Source organism: Lycium barbarum, chromosome 4 (assembly GCF_019175385.1).
Source record: "Lycium barbarum isolate Lr01 chromosome 4, ASM1917538v2, whole genome shotgun sequence".
Classification (NCBI taxonomy): domain Eukaryota; kingdom Viridiplantae; phylum Streptophyta; class Magnoliopsida; order Solanales; family Solanaceae; genus Lycium; species Lycium barbarum.
Window position 1 is genome coordinate 53,343,871 of NC_083340.1, and position 24,255 is coordinate 53,368,125.

Genomic DNA, 24,255 nt, shown 5'->3' on the forward strand with positions numbered 1-24,255 from the left:
GCAATGATCCAATCATACCGCGATACTTAGTTTCATCAACAGGTTTTCCTGTCTCATCCTTATGAAGTGTACAAGTAGGACGCATTGGAGTTCCCATAGGTTTTGAGTCAGACATTCCAAAATTTTGAACAAGTTCCTTGGCATACTTTGCTTGACATATAAATATTCCACTGTCAGTTTGATGAATTTGTAGTCCCAAGAAGAATTTTAATTCTCCCATCATACTCATTTCGAACTCGCTTTGCATAAGATCTGAGAATTCCTTGCACATAGAGGGGTTAGAGATTCCAAAAATAATATCATCAACATATATTTGTATAATGAGATTCCCTAAGGAGGATCGTTTAATAAAAAGAGTTATATCAATCTTTCCTCAGAAGAAACCGTGACTTACCAAAAATGAGCTTAAACGATCATACCATGCCCTAGGAGCTTGTTTAAGACCATATAAAGCTTTACTTAATTTAAAAACGTGATAGGGAAATTGTAGATTTTCAAAACCTGGTGGCTGTTTGACATACACTTCTTCTTCAATGAACCCGTTTAGAAAAGCACTTTTGACATCCATTTGAAAAAGTTTGAATTTTTTAAAAGAGGCATGTGCAAGCAAAATTCTAATGCATTCCAACCTGGAAATAGGAGCAAAAGTTTCATCATAGTCAACTCCTTCCTGTTGTGAGTATCCTTGAGCAACAAGTCGGGCTTTGTTTCTGACTACTTCTCCGGCCTCATTTAGCTTGTTCCTGTATACCCATTTTGTGCCAATGATTGAAGCATTTTCAGGTTTGGGAACTAGATTCCACACCTTGTTCTTTTCAAACTGATCAAGTTCCTCTTCCATAGCTTTTACCCAGTATTCATCTTTTAAGGCATCACCAACTTTCTGTGGTTCATATTGAGAAATAAGAGCCAGATTTACATTATTTTTACTAGATGCTCTAGTTTTCATCCCTTCATTGATGTCTCCAATAACAAATTTCTTTGGATAGTCAGGTTCGCTTCTCCATTCGTTTGGAACTGTTCCAATAGTAACATCAGTCGACTGAGGTGTATCAGAAGTCTACTCACAGGATGCCTTTTCTTCAACGGTTCTTGTAACCACTGCAATAGGTATTTGATTGTCTTCTTCATCTGCAATTTTTCTTTTCTCGTCCATGTGATTAGTATCATCAAATACAACATGAATAGACTCTTCAATAGATAAAGTAAGTTTGTTAAAAATTCTATAGGATCTACTAGTAAGAGAATAACCAAGAAATATACCTTCATCACTGCGAGGATCAAACTTACCAAGATTTTCCTTTCCATTATTGTGAACAAAACACTTACATCCAAAAGGATGAAAGTAGCTAATATTTGGTTTATTACCAGTCCATAGCTCATAAGGAGTTTTCTTGAGAATTGGTCTGATCAGACACCTATTCAAAATATGACAAGCTGTACTTACTGCTTCGGCCCAAAAGTGATGTGGTAAGTTTATTTCTATGACCATTGTTCTTGCCATATCTTGAAGGGTTCTGTTCTTTCGTTCAACCACACCATTTTGTTGCAGAGATCGAGGTGAGGAGAAATTGTGTGTGTACCCTTGGTCATTGCAGAATTCTTCAAAAGCTTTGTTTTCAAATTCTCCTCCATGATAACTTCTAATGGAAGTGATGTAATATCCTTTCTCACGCTGAATTTTCTCACAAAAAAAACTTAAAATTCTTTAGAGTATCATCTTTATGAGCAAGAAATATTACCCAAGTAAAGCGAGAGAAGTCATCTATTATAACAAATGCATACCTTTTTCCTCCAATGCTAGTAGTTCTAGTAGGACCAACAAGATCCATATGAAGTAGCTACAAAGGCTTAGATGTAGACACAATATCTTTTGAATTAAAATATTTTCTAGTTTGTTTACCTTTTTGACATGATCTTTAGTGTAGTTGAGTTTTGGCAATCCTATTACAAGATCATGTCTTGCCAGTTTTTCAATTAAGTGCATCTTCTCGTGCCACATCCACGGATCTTCTCCCATTGATGCCAGACATATATGACCTGTAGGTTTTTTGACAGAGTCCAAGGTATACACATTTTTGTTTCTGCTTCCAGGAAGAATTTTTATCCAGAGGGGTCTTCTATGACACAACCTGTTTTACTAAACCTTATCTCAAGATCAGAGTCACACAAATGACTTAGACTTAAAAGGTTATACTTAAGTCCCTTTACCAACCAAACATTTGAAATGTCACAAGAATTATCAAAAGTAATAGTACTAATACCAATTACCGTTCCAGTTGAGTTGTCTCCAAAAGTTACTAATCCTCCGTCAAAGTCGGCGACTGATTTGAATAGACTTTTGTCGCCTGTCATATGTCTTGAACACGCACTATCTAGATACCATTTTCCCTTTTTTCTTTTCTTGTGGTGTTCCTGCAAAACCGAATTTTTACTTTTGTTTAGGTACCTAAGGGTTCTTGGGCCCTTGATGGTTAGTTTCAAAACACTTACTTTTCTTAGGTTTCCATACCCGACCAGGTGCAGTTGAAAAACGAAATCTACAGTTTTGATAGTCATGGCCAAGTTTTCCACAACAAAAACATGTTTGAAAAGGTTTTCCTTCAACTTTACAAGGATTGGTTGACCTATGTATTCCAGACTTTTTTTCAGTCGACTTAGAGGTTCTAGTTGATTGATTAGTCTTTAAAAAAATAGTTGTCTTCACTTCCAAATTATTAGTCATTGGTAAGACCTTTTTCCCAGTGGACTTATTTGTGTAAGTTGACTGGTTTGACTTGTCATAATTATGACTGGAGGGTTTCAGTAAAATATCTATTTTAGATTGTAAATTGTAAACTTCATTTTGAATTGAATTTTTTTCTTTTTCGCAAATTTCTAATTTTGATTCCCATTCTTTATTCTCTCTCTTCAGTTTCCTATATTCATCAAAGAAATTATTCAGGTCTATAAGAGTTTGATCTAATAATTCTTGAGTTTCTTCACATTTAGAGCAGGGATGGGAACTTACCTTACTGCTTCCTTCGAGAGCCATGAAACACACATTTTCAATCTCTTCAGATTCTTCATCTGAAATTTCATCTTCACTCCAACTGCTGAAGGCCCTTTGTTTTTTTATAACTTCTAGTTGGTTTCTTTCTTGTCTCAGGACATTCAGATGCGATATGGCCAAATTTTTCACATTCATAACACTTTCCATCATTCTTTTGCTGCCCAGTGGAAGTCTTACCTTTTCTAAAGTTTGAGCTTCCTTTTCTATTATTTCTTGATCTTCTCTTCTATCACATGCCTAGAAATCATGGCAACTTCTTCTTCTTTAAAGTCATCATCAGATTCTTCAACTTGAGCCTTGAAAGCAACCACTTCCTTCTTTTCATCCTTCTGATATCTTTGAATGTGATTCTTTTCAAATGCTATCAGATTTCCTCTTAATTCATCATAAGTGAACTTATCCAGATTTCCATCTTCAAGGACAATTACTTTGGTTTCCCAAGTCTTTGGTAGACTTCTAACAAGCTTTCTAACTTGTTGCGAGTTGGTGTAAGTTACTCCAAGGGATTTGAGTTCTCTAATGATCTTGCTGAATCTTGTGAACATTGATTCAATGTTCTCACCGTCCTTCATCATAAAGGCTTCATAATCGTGTCTTAGAGCATCGATTTTTGTTTCCTTTACTTTTGATGTTCCTTCATAGGTGACCTCAAGTTTATCCCACATTTCTTTGGTAGTGTCACAATTTGAAATTTTTGCATACTCTTCTACACTTACTGCTCAGTAGAGCAAAGTTATTGCCCTGGCATTTATTTGCAGTGTCTCTTGTTGTTCTTTGGTAATGTCATATGATTCTAGATCAGTTGTCAAAGTATATGTGTCTTCCTTGTTTTCAGTGCTGGCTCTTGGAATAGGTTTAGGCCCTTTTTTCATCACAATCCAGGCTTGATAATCAGTTGACTGCACAAAGATTTTAAACCTTTCCTTCCAATGACAATAGTGTTCACCATTGAAGTATGGTGGTCTTGTTGTGGAGTGCTCATCTTGTAATATTGCTCCAAGAATTTGATACCCAGCCATTTGATCTTTTCTCACGTGCGGTTAAGCAACTGAAAGTGAGACCTTGCTCTAATACCAATTGAAAGTGCAAGAATGGGGGGGGGGGGGTGAATTGTAAATTTTTCGATCTGTTAGTCAACTAGGTTAAATCAGTAGTCGACTGTTTGCTCAAAGAATGCTAAAGTAAAGTGCAGAAGATAAATGACACAAAGTATTTTATACTGGTTCAGATTCAATGTGAATCCTAGTCCAGTCCCGTTGGGTTGCAAGGGTATTCTCTGCAGCTCTTTATTAAAGGTTCGGTACAATGGAGGTTTGAATGGAGTTCCTACGTCTACACTCAAATTACTCTTAGTCTTTTTGATACAAAGCCTCACAAGCTATATTATAACTCTCCTTTATTTTTTTCTTACACTATAAATCACTCAGACATACAATGTTTATGAAAAGTAAAGAAGAGCACTAAGGGAATGAGACTGAGCGTCGTTTCTTGTTTTTGTGAAGCAGCCCTTTTATAGCTGTTTTAGGCTCTTCACGCAGAGAAATCAACCCAAGGGATTTGATCCTTGGAAAAAGGAATTAGTGATCCTATTTCCAAGAATGAGGCTGGAGTTGTTGCTTCTTTCCTTCTGCGATGAGGCCGCATTATCAATCAACAACATTGTTACACTCCGTGGAATATTCCCTCTTTAATGGCGCATATATCCTTTCCTTCCTTGAACTGATTTTGTACTGCTGGAGAGTATCTTGTCAGCCACTACAATATTTGTAATATCGCAGTATCCAATTGTAAGGCTGGGAAGTTTTCACTGAGTTAAACTTGTGTAAGCCCATCTCGTTTGGGCTGCCTTGTGGGCTCTTTTATTCCTTGTGCGATTCAATTATTATACCTGCACAAATAAAATTGTCATCATAAAAACTTGACACTAACACCTCGAACCACCCTATTGGGGATCTACACTTCCGCCCGTATAAAGCCTCATACGGTGCCATTTGGATGCTAGAATTATAGCTATTATTATAGGAAAATTCAATAAGTGGTAAATGGTCATCCCAACTACCTCTATAATCCAATACACATGCCTGTAGCATATCCTCAAGAGTCTGAATGGTACGTTCAGCTTGCCCATCTGTCTGTGGGTGAAATGCCGTGCTAAGGCTGACCTGAGTCCCCAAACCTTCTTAGAAAGATTTCCAAAAATTTGTTGTAAATTGAGTCCCTCTATCGGAGATAATAGTTACTGGAACATCGTGAAGCAGCACTATATCTTTAACATAAAGCTTTGCATAATCTTCTGATACATATGTAATCCTGACCGGTAAGAAATGAGCTAACTTTGTAAGTCTATCCACAATCACCCATGTAAAATCATACTTACGTTGGGAATAGGGTAAGATTGTAATGAAGTCCATGTTAATTACTTTCCATTTCCATGTTTGAATTTCTATGGCTTGCAACAACCCGCCCGACTTTTGGTGCTCGATTTTCACTTGCTGACAGTTAGGACATTTAGCTACGAATTCCGCTATATCCTTCTTCATCCCATTCCACCAATATATGGATTTAAGATCATGATACGTTTTCGTTGCTCCGGGGTGGACAGCATAACGGGAACAATGAGCTTCTCTCAATATTTGGTGGCGTAATCCTGCAACATCAGGAACACATAACCTGCCTCGGAATCGGAGAACTCCATCTCCAGAAATCTCAAATGATGACTTCTCCTTTTGAGGGAGGGTATTTCTGTAATGAATTAGCATGGGATGTTCGTATTGTCGCTCTTTCACTTCCACTACTAACGACGAAATCGCTGAATTCTGAATGGTAGCTCTTCTGCTACCTGAGTCCACTACTCGAACTCCTAGGCTAGCTAACTGCTGGAGCTCACGGGCGATCTCTCTTTTCTCTGGCTGCACATCGCATAAACTTCCCATAGATCTACGGCTAAGAGCATCAACCATAACATTTACTTTTCCGGGATGATACAGGATGTCAACATCATAGTCTTTCAATAATTCCAACCACCGCCGCTATCCCAAATTAAATTCTTTCTGCTTGAAGATATACTGAAGGCTCTTATGATCTGTATAAATATCCACATGGACACCATGCAAATAATGTCTCCACATCTTTAGTGCATGAATCACTACAGCCAATTCAAGATCGCGGGTTGGAAAAATTTTCTCATGTTTCTGTAACTGTCTCGAAGCATATGCAATCACCTTACCATGTTGCATCAACACACAGCGTAGCCTAACGCCTGAAGCGTCACAATACACAACATAACCTCCCAATCCCTCTAGAAGTGTCAGGACTGGGGCAGAAGTTAGTCTATCCTTCAGCTCTTGGAAACTACGTTCACAAGCATCTATCCATTGAAACTTAGCTAATTTCTAGGTTAGCTTCGTGAGCAGTGCAGAAATAGAAGAAAAACCTTATAGAAATCTCCTGTAGTAACTTGCTAAGCCCAGAAAACTATGAACCTCCTTAGGTGTTGCAGGCCTTGGCCAAGTCTTCACGGCCTCAATCTTCTGGGTGTCTACCCGAACACCATCGACTGAAATAATATGCCCCAAAAAGGTCACTGAGGTCAACCAAAACTCACACTTAGAAAATTTAGCAAATAATTCTCGAGTTTGAAGAACTCTATGAACAGTACGTATGTGATCCGCGTGTTCTGTCTCGGACCTAGAATACACCAAGATATCATCAATGAATACAATCACAAATAAATCTAGGAAGTGTCTGAACACATTGTTCATCAAATCCATAAATACTACCTGTGCATTAGTTAGCCCAAACGACATTACCTGGAATTCAAAATGGCCATATCTTGTTCTGAAGGCTGTTTTAGGAATATCCTTCTCCCTAAGTCACACATGATGATACCCGGATCTCAAATCTATCTTTGAAAACCATTTGGCGCCTTGTAATTGATTAAATAAATCATCGATCATTGAAACAGGATATTTGCTCTAGATCGTCACCTTATTCAATTGTCGATAGTCAATACAAATTCACAAAGAGCCATCTTTCTTTCGCACAAACAACACGGGTGCTCCCTATGGCGATGAACTAGGCCTAATAAAGTCTTTCTCAAGCAAGTCTTTCAATTGCTCCTTCAACTCTTTCAACTCTGCGAAATCCATTCTATAGGGAGGAATAGATATGGGACTTATATCTAGTAGCGCATCAATAACAAAATCAATCTCCCGCTCGGGAGGGAGGCCTGGAAGCTCTTCCGGGAATACATCCGGAAATTCATTCACCATGGGACAGACTGAAGAGTTTGCCGTTCAGCTTCTACATCTTGAACCCGAACTAGATGGTAATACAACCTTTTGTGATCATTTTCCTTGCCTTAAGATAGAAAATAAACCTACCTTTTAGTGACGCAATATTCCTTTTCCATTCTAAAACTGGTTCTCCCGGAAACTAGAAGCGAACCATTTTCATTCTACAATCAACATTGGCATAGCAAGAAGCTAGCCAATTCATGCCCATGATAACATCAAAATCCACCATTTTCAGCTCATGTAAGTCAACCATAGTACGATGTTCACAAATCACAACTACACAATTTCTATATACTCGACTAGCTATTGCCGGCTCATCAACGGGTGTAGATACCTCAAAGGGTTTGATAGACTCCGGTTTGACCCCACACCGACCCGCAATATATGGAGTAACATACGAAAATTTAGAGCCCGGATCTATCAAAGCATATACATCATGAGAGAATACCGATAATATACCAGTGACGCCATCGGGAGAAGACTCAAGATCCTGGCGTCCAGTCAGAGCATAAATACGGTGCTGAGGACCGCTAGAACTGGGGGCTCTCCCCCTACCTCTACCATGGCTAACTGGCATATGTGAACTGGCCCCATAGGGCGTATAGATGATGAAGACCCGGCTACCGATCCTAAAGGCTGGGTCCTACCCCTACTACCAACCGAGGGGCAATTGCGCATAATATGGCCTGGCCGACCGCATGCACAGAAAAACTCTGAACCTAGTCGACACTGGCCCTAATAAAACATCCCACACTGGGAACATCGTGGCATGGGTAGCCTCACCTGACCTGAATCACCCCTGAACTGAGAACCTAAAGCCCTGAAACTCTGACTCGGCCCGGAATAAGTAGATCTATCAAATCTGTGGCCTTTAAAGTGTGGAGGTGCACTAGTCATAACATGGCCTAAATTCCTAGAAAATTGTTGTCTCGGCCCGCCTCTATACTCACTCGTTGGACCCGAAGATCTAGCCCTCTTGTTATACCCTCTATCATTCTCACACTCACTTCTTTGCTGTTGTTGGCTTTCCTCCAAATTCTGGGCATGGGCTTGAATGCGTAAGATATCCATGTTGTCTTGAAGGGACGCAGTCAAGCACCTATCTATCAAATGTGGCCCTAGGCCTCTCACAAATCGGTGCACTCAGTCAGCCATATCCGCTACCATGGTCGAAGCATACCTAGCCAAACAATTGAAGCGGAGACTGTACTCTAAGGCTCTCATATTCCCTTGCCTAAGATTCAGGACTTTATCAGCTCTAGCCCGCCGAACCTCTGGAGGCAAGTAATGTCGGAAGAAGGCATCCACAAATTCTTGTCATACCGGGGAAGGTGCATTGGCTCCCCGTGAAGCCATCCAAACTGTATACCAATGAACCGCGACTGTCACGACCCAACCTCGTGGGCCGTGACTGGTGCCCTAGCTGGACACCCATACACACTCACTTACCCAATCGGTATATCAAAGACTTATTCGTATTTAGCATACATTAAGTTATACAAATACTGAAATCAGGTGTCTTCTTAAGCGGTCATATATATATAGCAAAATACCATACAGAAGCCGACGAGGCTGGCGGAAAACACATAGCCTAAACATATATATATATATATACGTCTAGACACACACACATGGGCCGTTTCGGCCATCACAACAAACGGACCGCTTAAGACACCGATCACAGACATAAACAAACAATAATGACCCATGACCCACATATACGTCTACAGGCCTCTACAAACCACAACAGAAACATATGATGGGACAGGGCCCCGCCGTACCCCAAATAGTCATACATATATACAGAAACATGTACAACAAAAGATATGTACCAAAAATGTGGGCTCCGAATCAAAAGGAGCACTCCAAGGTAGCAGAATATGTATCCTACACTGGCGGGTCACCAGGACGAACGTCTGTATCTGCGGGCATGAAACGCAGCCCCCGAAGAAAGGGGGTCAGTACAAAATATGTACTGAGTATGTAAAGCATGGAATACAGTAATCCAAACCATAACTGAAATAAAGAGTATGGAAAATGGATACAGAGTTAGTATATCAAAACCTTTTCTGAAAACATAAATCATCCAAATAAAAATCATGCGTAGGGCTCAAGAACGTGGTCGCCACTTTGACGCTGGCGCCACAACACATCATACTCCAGAATGTTTCAAATCTCCATACAATCCCGAACACATCGTATCATCATAACATATCACAACATCATAACACATCATATGTCATAACACATCATAACTCCGTATATGAGCGGTACCCGACCCTATGGCGAGGGTCTCGGGAACCGTAAAACATCATACTGCCGAATATAACATAGTGCGCACGATGACAAAATCGGCTCGGGACTCGGCGAACGATATCATAGTAGTAGGCACGAGCAGAGTAGTCAGAAGCCATATGCATATAAGTAAATAAATAAATAAATTGCAAGACTCGATGAACAAAAATATTTACTGACATTCGAAGGCTCAGAAACAAGTTTCGGATCAATCGGAATTAGTATAAGAAAGTTGCGAGCTCTTGAAGTATAGGACTTTCTAAAAGTGTTTCAGAATCCATTTTGGAAATTCAAGTAACATTCATATTAGGGAACTTTCAACTATCGCTATGGAGCAATCAAATGGAGCCTTTAGAATCATATGTACATATCAAATATATATCCAAGACTTAAGCCATATCAAATATTTTTCGAACAACATTCGGAAACATATCGGCTAGAACTTCAAACATCATAAATACATATCAAGCCATATGGAATAGCTTATGGAAGTCAAAACATTGGCCATCTTAGTGGCTCTAAGGATAGGATTTCCGTGAAATTATACATGTACGTCGAATGCTCAGTTCATAAAGACCATGCCAAAAGAAAGAAAGGTTAGGCTTTACATACCTCGCTCGCCTCCTAAGCTAATCGCAACTCAAGTCTCGGGCTCCCCACGATCTACAATAACGCCATTAATTACCAAACATTAGCTACAAGTACTTAGAAATTCAATTCTAACTAGTACTTGTCTACAGAAATTTCGGCAGCATCTCCCCTGTAAATTCAACATCCCCGAGAATTTAACTCGGCCGAATTTATCAACAACCATACCAACAATACCAACAACCATACCAATAACATCAACAATCAATTTAAAACGCATTCTAACATTAGTAACCTTCTTCTCTACGTAGCTTATCACATTCAATTCAACTACGTACGTTCAAGCCAATATCAACGCTCACATATTCATTACTAATCCGAGATCACTCAAACACAATTCAAGAACATTTCAAACAATCTATACAATATTCAAACAATTCCACCAACACACCATACTCCACCCGAAATCTCTACAAATGCAACAAAACTACAACGTCACATTTTCTTCTTTCAAATTCATAACTATCACAACAATGCACACTTTAGCAACTCCGTTTCCACAATTACATAAAACCATATTAAAATCACATTAATTTCCTACAACAACCCACAACAAATTTCAATGCCGACTTGAACCATTAAACCTTCGTTTGCATCATAAAGGCCACAACAACACAACTAACATGCTAAATAAAATTAATTCATCTTTTCATGCTTTTCATTCACTATACAACTCCACACGGCCACACACACCCACACGGCCACACCCACAACACACTATTTTCATGCTTTTCATTCATTTCTACATACTACAACATACATAAACCTTCCATAAAATATAAAAGAAGAGAAATTCTTACCTTTTTCCTCAATTTTCCACTTGAATAAAATTTTTGGACTTGCCACAAAAGTAGTTTTCTTGCTCTAATAATTATACCACGTTGAAGAGGGCCCTTGAATTAGTAAGAATAATAGAAAAATATAATTTTTGGATCAAAGATTGATGGCTTCAATTTTTTTCTTTCTTTTTTTTTCCTTGGCCGAACCTCTTGTCTCCCTCTCTCTCTCTCAAGTTCTTGTTTTTTTTTCTTGAATGTTCTAAGTGATGAATAATGGTGGCCCTCTCCCTTTTAATACTTTGATTTAATTCTACATGGGCCTTGGCCCAAGCCCCCCTATGGCCGGCCACTCTTTGGGCCTTTTCTCTTTTCTTCTTTTTGTTTTTTGATTTTTCCAAGCCCAATCACTTATAACTAATATTTTTGTAATTCTTGAAACCATTTTTCAAAATTCCAATTTTGCCCTTAGCCTTCCTCAATATTTCCGCATCAATATTTTCGTGAACAACTTGTGTATTAAGTAAGATCAAAATATTGCCTAATCTCTTACTAGTCACAATTATTTCAAATTTTCCTAATATGCAAATTACGGGATATAACATCCTTCCCCCCTTTAGAACATTCGTTCTCGAATGTTAAACTAGTCTTATAGTGTTTTACAAACATTTCGGGGAGGTTTTCTTTTATAGTCATCCCATATAATTCATTCACCATTCAGAATAGCCAAATAAGGGATTTAGATTACCTGTGGGCATAGGAAACAAGTGAGGATACTTCTTCTTTATCTCGTCCTCCGCTTCCCAGGTCATTTCTTCTCGGTTATTGTTCCGCCATAAGACCTTAACAGAAGGCATATCTTTGGTACGCAGTCTCCTCACCTGACGATCCAAGATTGCTACAAGCTGTTCTTCGTAGGACAGTTCCTCTGTTACTTGGATATCTTCTATGGGGAATATTCTGGAAGGATCACCAATACACTTACGGAGCATTGATACATGAAATACCGGATGTACTGCTTCCAGATCGGATGGTAAGTCTAATTCGTAGGCGACCTTGCCTATCTTTCGAACAATCTGATAAGGCCCAATATATCTCGGACTGAGCTTTCCTTTTCTGCCGAATCTCATTACACCCTTGATAGGTGACACTTTAAGAAATACCCAGTCACCAATTTGGAACTCCAAAGGTCGACGTCGTTTGTCTGCATATGATTTCTGTCGACTCTGGGCTGCTAATAACCGTTCCCGAATGAGTTTCACCTTATCGACTGCTTGCTGGATTATATCTGGACCAATTAATTTAGTTTCACCCACATCGAACCAACCAAACGGAGATCTGCAGTTTCTACCATATAAGGCTTCATACGGCGCCATCTGGATGCTGGAATGATAACTATTATTATAAGCGAATTCAATAAGTGGCAAATGATCATCCCAGCTACCTCTGAAATCAATAACACAGGCCGGTAGCATATCTTCTAGCGTCTGAATAGTACGCTCGGCCTGTCTGTCAGACTGACGATGGAATGCGGTGCTAAGACTCACCTGAGTCCCCAATCCTTCTTGAAATGACCTCTAGAAATTAGCTATAAACTGAGCACCTCTGTCGGATATAATAGATATAGGAAATCCGTGAAGCCTTACTATCTCTTTAATATACAACCGGGCATAATTCTCAGCCGAATAGGTGGTCCTGACCGGAAGAAAATGGGCTGATTTTGTCAGCCTATCAACAATAACCCATATAGAATCATACGTTCGTGGAGTGCGCGGTAAACCTGTAATGAAATCCATATTAATTATTTCCCATTTCCAAGCTGGAATTTCCATTTCATGTAACAATCCACCGGGCTTCTGATGCTCAATCTTAACCTGTTGGCAATTTGGGCACTAGGTAACGAACTCTGCAATGTCTCTTTTCATACCATCCCACCAATATAAACATCTGAGATCATGGTACATTTTAGTGGATCCAGGATGAACAGAATACCGAGCATAATGTGCCTCTCCCATAATCTGTCGCTGCAACCCTGCAACGTCAGGTACACATAACCTGCCTCTATATAATAATGCTCCGTCAGGTGAGATCTCGAACTGGGTCTTCTCCTTATCAAGGGTCGTATCTCTGTACTATACCAGAATAGGATCCTCGTACTGTCGTCGTTTTACTTCTTCTATGATAGACGATTCAGCAACTTCTCGGACATAAACCCCAATATTTCCAGAATCGGCCAAACGGACTCCAAGACTGGCTAGCTGATGAATTTCACGAACTAATTCTTTCCTTTCTGGCTGCACGTCAGTCAAACTGCCCATGGACTTGCGGCTAAGTGCATCTGCTACAACGTTGGATTTTCCCGGATGATACAAAATGTCAACGTCATAATCTTTCAATAACTCGAGCCATCTCTTTTGCCGCAAATTCAGCTCCTTTTGCTTAAAAATATACTGAAGGCTTTTGTGATCCGTATAAATATCAACATGAACCCCATATAAGTAATGCCGCCATATCTTCAAAGCATGAATTACCGCGGCTAATTCCAGGTCATGAGTGGGATAATTTCTCTCGTGCGGCCTGAGCTGCCAGGAGACATAGGCTATAACTCGACCATGATGCATTAATACACAACCTATCCCAATACCGGAAGCATCACAATAAATAACATACCCGTCTGGCCCCTCGGGAAGAGTTAGAACCGGAGCTGTAATCAACTTTTCCTTCAGCAACTGGAAGCTGCGCTCACAAGCATCGGTCCACTGGAATTTTGCTTCCTTCTGAGTTAGCTTCGTTAATGGTGTTGTAATCGACGCAAAATTCTCCACAAACCTCCTGTAATACCCTGCTAATCCCAGAAAAATGCGTACCTCAGTCGGCGTCGTAGGCCTAGGCCAATTCTGTACAGCCTCGATCTTCTGTGTATCGACCCGAATACCATCAGCTCCGATGATATGCCCCAAGAATGCCACTGAAGTCAACCAAAATTCACATTTGGAGAACTTAGCATATAATTTCTGTTGCCGAAGTGTGCTAAGTACTGTCCTCAGGTGGTTTGAATGCTCTTCTGCTGATCGCGAATAAACCAGAATGTCATCAATAAATATGATCACGAACATGTCTAGAAACGGTCTGAATACCCGATTCATCAAATCCATAAACACTGCTGGAGCATTAGTTAGCCCAAAAGACATCACCCTGAACTCATAATGCCCATATCGGGTCCTGAAAGCAGTGTTTGGAATATCTGCCTCTCGTACCCGTACCTGGTGATAGCCCGAGCGTAAATCTATTTTCGAAAAATATTTAGCACCCTGCAACTGGTCAAATAAATCATCAATCCGGGGGAGGCGATATTTATTCTTTATAGTCACTTTATTCAGCTGTCTGTAATCAATGCACATCCGCAACGACCTGTCTTTCTTTCTTACAAACAATACCGGTGCTCCCCAGGGTGACGTACTGGGTCTGATGAAGCCTTTTTCTAATAAGTCTTTCAGCTGTTCCTTCAATTCCTTTAATTCTGCAGGTGCCATTCTGTAAGGAGGAATAGATATAGGCTGAGTATCTGGCAGCACATCTATCGTAAATTCTATCTCTCGTTCAGGTGGGAGACCTAGAAACTCATCCGGAAATATATCTGGAAATTCATTAACAACCGGGACTGACTGGAGAGTAGGTGTTTCTGCTTTAGTATCATGCACACGAACCAAATGATAAATATACCCTTTATAAATCATCTTCCTAGCCTTGAGGTATGAAATAAACTTACCCCTCGGCGATGCTGTATTTCCTGCCCATTCTATAACTGGTTCCCCTGGAAACTGAAAACGAACTACCTTTTTTTGACAGTCAACATTAGCATAACAAGAGGCTAACCAATCCATGCCTATAATAACATCGAATTCCATCATATCTAATTCTACCAAATCGGCCTTGGTGCAACGGCTACATATAATCACAGAACAATCCTTATATACCTGCCTCGTTATAATAAAATCCCCGACTGGTGTAGCCACCTCGAACGGTTCTATCGGTTCAGGTGTTATCGCAAATTTACTAGCGACAAGGGGGGAAATATATGATAACGTATAACCTGGGTCGATCAATGCATATACAGCTTGAGAGAAAACCAATAATGTACCTGTGACTACATTTGGCGACGCCTCCTGATCCTGTCGGCTAGCCAAGACATATATGCGGTTCGAAGGACCGCTAGAATTAAAAACTCCGCCACGGCCTCTACCGCGGCCCGCTGGTGCTGGCATACCCCGTCCCATAGGGCGCATAGCAACAGAAGTGGAAGATGAACCTGCAGCTGATCCCGTCGGCTGAGCTGCACCACTGGAACCACCCGCCAACGGACAATCTCTCATAATATGGCCCTGGCGGCCACAAGAAAAACAGGCACCCGTAGCCCGATAACACTCTCCTGGGTGAGACCTCCCACAATAAGAACATCGAGGCATAGGTGGCCTCGCCTGGCTGGAACCTCGGCTCACCTGCGAACTTGAAGCCCTGGAGCTCTGGCCCGCTCCTGAGTGCCCTGCACCATCAAGCCATGTGCCTGTAGACTGTGAATGTGCACTCCGGCCTGACTGAGAAGGATATCTGCTATACTTCTGCTGAGGCTGCCCGCCTCGAGACTCCCCAGAATAACCAGCTGACCTAGCCCGCTTGGGCTGCCTCCTGTCACAGTCTCTATCGGGCTGACGCCCTCTGTGCCGGTCCTCCATTCCTTGCGCATATGCCTGTAACCGGGCAATGTCCATACCAGTCTACGATGTCATCGCCATACAGCTATCAACCAAGTAATGATCCAAACCCATCACATACCGGTGCATCCTGTCGGCCATATCAGCTACAATGGCGGGTGCATATCTGGCCAGAGAATCAAACTCTAAGCTGTACTCTCGGACACTCCTGTCTCAGCTGTAAAAATCTGTCAACTCTCGCCCGCCGCAACTCTGGGGGCAAAAAGTGGCTGAGAAAAGCTGCTGTAAACTCATCCCACACAGCTGGAGGAGCATCCTCGCCTCTGGACAGCTCCCAAGACTCGTACCAATTAATCGCTACGTCTCGCAATCTGTGTGAAGTCAGCTCGACAGACACAATCTCAGAAGCCCTGACCAGTCTCAGTGTACGCTGCATCTGTCGAATGAAATCCTGCGGGTCCTCCTCGGGCTTAGACCCGTAGAACTCTGGAGGATTACAGGTCAAGAAATCACGAACCCTCAAACTGTCACGTCTGTCCACATCATCACCCACTAGCCCACGTCTGCGAGCCTGTCCTGCTACCAATCTCGTCAATAACTGCACAACATCCGTCATCGCCCTGTCCTCCGACACTGGCTGGGGAGCTGGAGGCTCGGGCGCTGGAGCCTCTGGAGCTACTGGTGGAGCCGCCCCCTAATCCATGGTGGCAGCGGCTGCCGCTCCAGGCTCCTCTGATGGTGGGGGTGTAGCAGAACCCTCTGACATAGTCTGAACACGAGCCCGAGTGACTCTCTGTACCTGACTGGTCTCTCCTGCCACTGCTTTGCCCTTCTGGGCCGCCGTCGTCTTTTTCGGAGGCATCACTGTAAACATAACAATCGGTCAGAAAGAAATCATCCTAATAGCACAGCTCTATCGCACGATCTAAGATCGAAAGAAAGGTAACACCCTAAATGTCCTGTAGCCTCCAGTTTATAGATGTGGTGCACAACACACCTATAAACAAGACTCTACTAGACACGGCCTGTAGACATTCCGAGGACAAACCGTTCTGATACCACTTTTGTCATGACCCAACACCGTGGGCCGTGACTGGTGCCCTAGCTGGACACCCATACACACTCACTTACCCAATCGGTATATCAAAGACTTATTCGTATTTAACATACATTAAGTTATACAAATACTGAAATCAGGTGTCGTCTTAAGCGGTCATATATATATAGCAAAATACCATATAGAAGCCGACGAGGCTGGCGGAAAACACATCGCCCAAACATATATATATACGTCCAGACACACACACATGGGCCATTTCGGCCATCACAACAAACGGACCGCTTAAGACACCGATCACAGACATAAACAAACAATAATGACCCATGACCCACATATACGTCTACAGGCCTCTACAAACCACAACAGAAACATATGACGGGACAGGGCCCCGCCGTACCCCAAATAGTCATACATATATACAGAAACATGTACAACAAAAGATATGTACCAAAAATATGGGCTCCGAATCAAAGGGAGCACTCCAAGGTAGCAGAATATGTATCCTACACTGGCGGGTCACCAGGACGAACGTCTGTACCTGCGGGCATGAAACGCAACCCCGAAGAAAGGGGGTCAGTACAAAATATGTACTGAGTATGTAAAGCATGGAATACAGTAATCCAAACCATAACTGAAATAAGGAGTATGGAAAATGGATACAGAGTTAGTATATCAAAACCTTTTCTGAAAACATAAATCATGCAAATACAAATCATGCGTAGGGCTCAAGAACGTGGTCGCCACTCCGACGCTGGCGCCACAACACATCATACTCCACAACGTTTCAAATCTCTGTACAATCCCGAACACATCGTATCATCATAACATATCACAACATCATAACACATCATATGGCATAACACATCATAACTCCGTATATGAGCGGCACCTGGCCCTATGGCGAGGGTCTCGGGAACCGTAACACATCATACTGCCGAATATAACATAGTGCGCACGATGACAAAACCGGCCCGGGACTCGGCGAACGATATCATAGTAGTAGGCACGAGCAGAGTAGTGAGAAGTCATATGCATATAAGTGAATAAATGAATAAATTCCAAGACTCGATGAACAAAAATATTTACTAACATTCGAAGGCTCAGAAACAAGTTTCGGGTCAATCGGAATTAGTATAAGAAAGTTGCGAGCTCTTGAAGTACAGGACTTTCTAAAAGCGTTTCAGAATCCATTTTGGAAATTCAAGTAACATTCATATTAGGGAACTTTCAACTATCGCTATGGAGCAATCAAATGGAGCCTTTAGAATCATATGTACATATCAAATATATATCCAAGACTTAAGCCATATCAAATATTTTTCGAACAACATTCGGAAACATATCGGCCAGAACTTCGAACATCATAAATACGTATCAAGCCATATGGAATAGCTTATGGAAGTCAAAACATTGGCCATCTTAGTGGCTCTAAGGATAGGATTTCCGTGAAATTATACATGTACGTCGAATGCTCAGTTCATAAAGACCATGCCAAAAGAAAGAAAGGTTAGGCTTTACATACCTCGCTCGCCTCCTAAGCTAATCGCAACTCAAGTCTCGGGGTCCCCACGATCTACAATAACGCCATTAATTACCAAACATTAGCTACAAGTACTTAGAAATTCAATTCTAACTAGTACTTGTCTACAGAAATTTCGGCAGCATCTCCCCTGTAAATTCAACATCCCCGAGAATTTAACTCGGCCAAATTTATCAACAACCATACCAACTACCAACAACCATACCAATAACATCAACAATCAATTTAAAACGCATTCTAACATTAGTAACCTTTTTCTCTACGTAGCTTATCACATTCAATTCAACTACGTACATTCAAGCCAATATCAACGATCACATATTCATTACTACTCTGAGATCACTCAAACACAATTCAAGAACATTTGAAACAATCTATACAATATTCAAACAATTCCACCAACACACCATACTCCACCCGAAATCTCTACAAATGCAACAAAACTACAACGTCGCATTTTCTTCTTTCAAATTCATAACTATCACAACAATGCACACTTTAGCAACTCCATTTCCACAATTACATAAAACCATATTAAAATCAAATTAATTTCCTACAACAACCCACAACAAATTTCAATGTCGTCTTGAACCATTAAACCTTCGTTTGCATCATAAAGGGCACAACAACACAACTAACATGCTAAATAAAATTAATTCATCTTTCCTCCACTATACAACACCACACGGCCACACACAACCACACGGCCACACCCACAACACACTATTTTCATGTTTTTCATTCATTTCTACGTACTACAACATACATAAACCTTCCATAACATATAAAAGAAGAGAAATTTTTACCTTTTTCCTCAATTTTCCACTTGAATAAAATTTTTGGACTTGCCACAAAAGTAGTTTTCTTGCTGTAATAATTATACCACGTTGAAGAGGGCCCTTGAATTAGTAAGAATACTAGAAAAATATAATTTTTGGATCAAAGATTGATGGCTTCAATTTTTTTCTTTCTTTTTTTTTTCCTTGGCCGAACCTCTTGTCTCTCTCTCTCTCTCTCTCTCTCTCTCTCTCTCTCTCTCTCTCAAGTTCTTGTTTTTTTTCTTGAATGTTCTAAGTGATGAATAATGGTGGCCCTCTCCCTTTTAATACTTGGATTTAATTCTACATGGGCCTTGGCCCAAGCCCCCTATGGCCGGCCACTCTTTGGGCCTTTTCTTTTTTTTTTTCTTTTTTGGATTTTTGCAAGCCCAATCACTTATAACTAATATTTTTGTAATTCATGAAACCATTTTCCAAAATTCCAATTTTGCCCTTTGCCTTCCTCAATATTTCCGCATCAATATTTCCGTGAACAACATGTGTATTAAGTAAGATCAAAATATTGCCTTATCTCTTACTAGTCACAATTATTTCAAATTTTCCGAATATGCAAATTACGGGATATAACAGCGACATCCCTCAATCTATAGGATGCTAACTCCACTGATTCAACATCTGAAGCATGCATTAACCGAAGTGTCCTCAACATCTCATCAATAAAATTCTGAGGGTCCTCTTTCAGCTTTTACCCGAAACATTCTGGAGGGTTCAAGCTAATAAAATCACGGGCCCTTGCACTAACAACCCTGTCACCTTGCCCCGTACCTTGCCGCTGAGTCTGGGCGGAAACTAACTGAGTAAGTAAATGAATGGCCTCTTTTACATCTTGGCCCGAAGCATCCGGTGGAGGAGCTGGGGCTAAGGCTCCCTCATGCTCCTAAAAAATAGGCACTGAATGGGAGGACTAAAATTGATCCGTATTCTGGGACTCACCCTCCTCAATATCCGTTGGCGGTGCTGTTTCAGCCCATTTTTCTGCCACTATTTTACCCTTTTGGGCTACCGCAGCCTTTCTCTTTATAGGCATTTCTGAAATAAATAACACACGGTTAAGGAAAGAGAAGTCCTTATATCATAGCTCTATAGCACGATCTTATGAAGAAAGAAGGTCATTCATTCCTAAAATGCCCGCAACCTCCTGTTTATAAGTGTGGCGCGCAACACACCCATAAATAAGACTCTACTAGACACGGCTCCTAGACACACCCTAGGATAGAACTGCTCTGATACCACTTTTGTCATGACCCGATTCGACGGCCATGACGGGCACCCGGTGCTAACCCACCCGAGTACCTCTTATCGTACATTCGTATTCACATCTAGGTGGACCACATAGCTTACTCATGAATGCTATACATCAATAATGCTAAACCCATTGGGCAACAACACATTTATACCATCATTAACAACTATGCCCACATCAATATACATAAGCCGACGAGGCCATCAAAATGATATACAAAATATAAACCGACAAGGCTTCAAGACATCTAACCATATGCAACTGTCTACGAGCCTCTAAGAAGAGTAGGTAACAACATATAGGCGGGACAGGACCCCGCCGTGCCCATGTATGTACACAAAAGAATAATACCAAAAGTTGTAGCTCCAGATGAAATGGAGCTCCTCTAGTCCCTGAATAAGAAAGCTATGGATCGAGCATGTCTCCCTGGCCACCTGGGGCATGACTTATCATCCACAAACAAAAGGACGTCAGTAAAAATATTTTACTGAGTATGTAAAGCATAATCAACATCATAATAGGAACATAAGAGACAACATCAGAAACAACATAAGATGGGACAATCGGGAGATAGTAACGCCATCATCATCAGTACTTACTTGTCTTTCACATGGACATTCCATTTCTAATACGTGCTCGTGTACATACATACAAACATATACATATATCTATATCCGTATCCATATTCTTATCCGTAGTCATATAAATATTCATATCCATAGCATACCCGACCATGAAGGTTCGGTGGTTTCACACACCCGACTTATGACAAGGCTCGGTAATTATACATACATGGCCCTACCAAGGCTCAGTGGTATCCATACCCAACTGCAGTGGTGTGTGCGCCGTAGATATCATACCCGGCCATGTAAGCTTGGTGTTACGTAATAGTCATACATACTTAGACACATATACTTAAGAGTCCATAAGTATCATCAACATCATTACCATTATCGTTTTTGGTTACGTCTATCCTTGAAGGATCAACTATCATATAAAGGATGCAATGGAATCATGGAAGTATCGAGAATCATGAGCTTTAGTAGCTTTAGAGACAGAATCATTTGGAGGACATTATAGAATTCATGAAGTGATGTATATATAGCCAAGGAACCATGCTTTATTGAAAGAAGGGTTAGCCTTACATGCCTCTTTGTCTTCTTAGCTATCTAACGTTCACCGTTAAAGCTTGGAGAATCTACATTTAGAAGGATTCATACCATGGTTAAGCCTTAATGATACTTTCAAATTCAAACTAGAATAATTCATAGTCTAACGAAAATTGGGCAACATTTCCCCTATTTTGTCAATTTCCATCACATCACAAAACAACTCCCAACAACCATAATAACATCCATAATACACTCATAATATCCAATCAAGCAATAACATTACACTAAGCCTTCAATATTCACCCCCATGTTCAACTGATACTAGCAACTTCATACCCATTTTAGCACATTTACACATGATGCTTCTTCATTACCATTATTACCTTCCATAACAAGATTATATCCATATCATACTAAGAATCACGACTCCATATAGATTACTACTCATAAACATCATAAAAGCTACATTTAGACCTCATTTTCTACTTTCTTCTTCTACCCAAGTCTTTCAACCTCCATAGTCCAAATAACATGAAATGATCATAAAACTTACCTTTGATTGAGTAGGTATAACCTTTGGATGGAAATACTTCACTTGAAGAAAAACCCTAGCTTCAATCCATAAAGTTTTCTTGACTCTAGCAACCCTAAGAGCTTCTTTATACTTGATTCCCTTGGATTAATGATATGAGCCTTTGATTTCCCTTGGATTCTTGTATATGAAATGTATGGAATTTTATAGAGACTTGGAGAGAAGTGGAGAAGTGTGAAAAATGAAAATAATGAATTGGGATCAGATTTATGTACTTGAAAAATAACTTAGCCCGTCGGGTGTTATACAGACACTTATACGGTCCGTATAACATTGTACGGTCCGTATAAGTGGCCGTGGTTCACCGTCATGAAAAACATCTTCCTGTTGGGGGTTATACGGACCCCTTATATGGACCGTATAAAGTTATACGGACCGTATAAGTGGTCGTATAACTCTACTTCCCTGAAATGGTTTTCGTCATTTCGTTCGATCTTCAATCTTATGGAACCTTCTTGACACTTGTTTAACACTTCATTACAAATCTAAGGAGAGTTATAACTCTTCTTTAAGACATCATTATGTCAACAGTAGCTCGGTACGTTACGAAATTTTCCAAACCACAACATACACTTTGCCCTTCTTAAGGAACTTTTTCCTCTTACTTCTAACATCTTTGAAATCTTATCTAGGATTGTTAAATAACCTTTATTACTTATAGAAACATTGTATTCGTCTCACACTGCATTATACTATCTATCACATGACGACACAATTTTTTTTTCGAGGTGTAACACATTTTCAAAACGACTGTCCATCAACTAGGCAGAGTACCGGAGGTTACGTGGTGCAGTCCATGAATTCAACAGTCCCTCGTAATAATCAGGCCTAGCAGGCGGTGGTCCAGACCATTTTTATGCATTGACAGGTCGTCCGGATACAGAGGCTAGAGCAGAGGTTGTCACAGGTACACTAACGGTTTTCACTTTTGACGTATATGCCCTTATTGACCCATGATCCACTTTATCTTATGTAACCTCTTTTATTGCTAAGAAGTTTGGTTTTGAACCAGAAAAATTGCATGAACCCTTTGAGGTGTCCACCCTAGTGGGAGAGTCAGTCATAGCTAGGCGCATTTATAGGGGTTGCCTAGTTTTAGTCTATCACCGCAGGACTATAGCTGACTTAGCAGAATTAGAAATGGCAGACTTTGATATGATCATGGGTATGGACTGGTTAGCTTCATGTTATGCCACAGTGTGTTGTAGAAACAAAGTTGTAAGATTCGAGTTTCCTAATGAGCCAGTCATAGAGTGGAAGGGTAATTTAGTAGTACCCAGGGGTAGATTTATCTCCTATCTTAAAGCCAGAAAAATTATTTCCAAGGGTTATATATGCCACTTAGTTTAAGTTAGGGATTCAGATGCCCAGACTCCAACTCTTCAGTCCGTCCCAATTGTAAATGAATTTCCAGAGGTCTTTCCCGAAGACATTCCAGGAGTCCCTCCTGACAAGGAGATTGAATTTGGAATTGATCTACTTCCCGATACTCAACCGATATCTGTTCCGAATATAGAATAGGTCCAGCAGAGTTAAAAGAGTTAAAACCTAGTTGAAATATCTTCTTGAAAAGGGGTCTATTAGGCCCAGTGTTCGCCTTAGGGTGCGCCAGTTTTGTTTGTCCAAAAGAAGGATGGTTCCTTACGTATGTGTATTGACTACCGCCAGTTGAACAAAGTTACCATTAAGAACAGGTACCCTCTTCCCATAATAGATGACTTATTTTATCAACTTTAAGGTGCCCAATGTTATTCTAAGATTGACCTCAGATCAGGCCACCATCAGTTAAAGGTTAAGGAAGTTGATATTCCGAAGACCGCTTTCAGAACACGCTATCGGCATTTCGAATTTCTTGTCATGTCATTTGGGTTGAAAAATTTGCTAGCTGCTTTCATGGATCTTATGAACAGGGTCTTCAAGTCTTATCTCGATTTATTCGTCATTGTCTTCATTGATGATACTTTGGTGTATTCTCGTAATGAGGTTGATCATGCAGAACATCTCAGAATAGTATTGCAGACTCTTAAAGATCACAAACTTTTTGCGAAGTTCTCAAAGTGTGAGTTTTGTCTTAAGTCATTGGCATTCTTA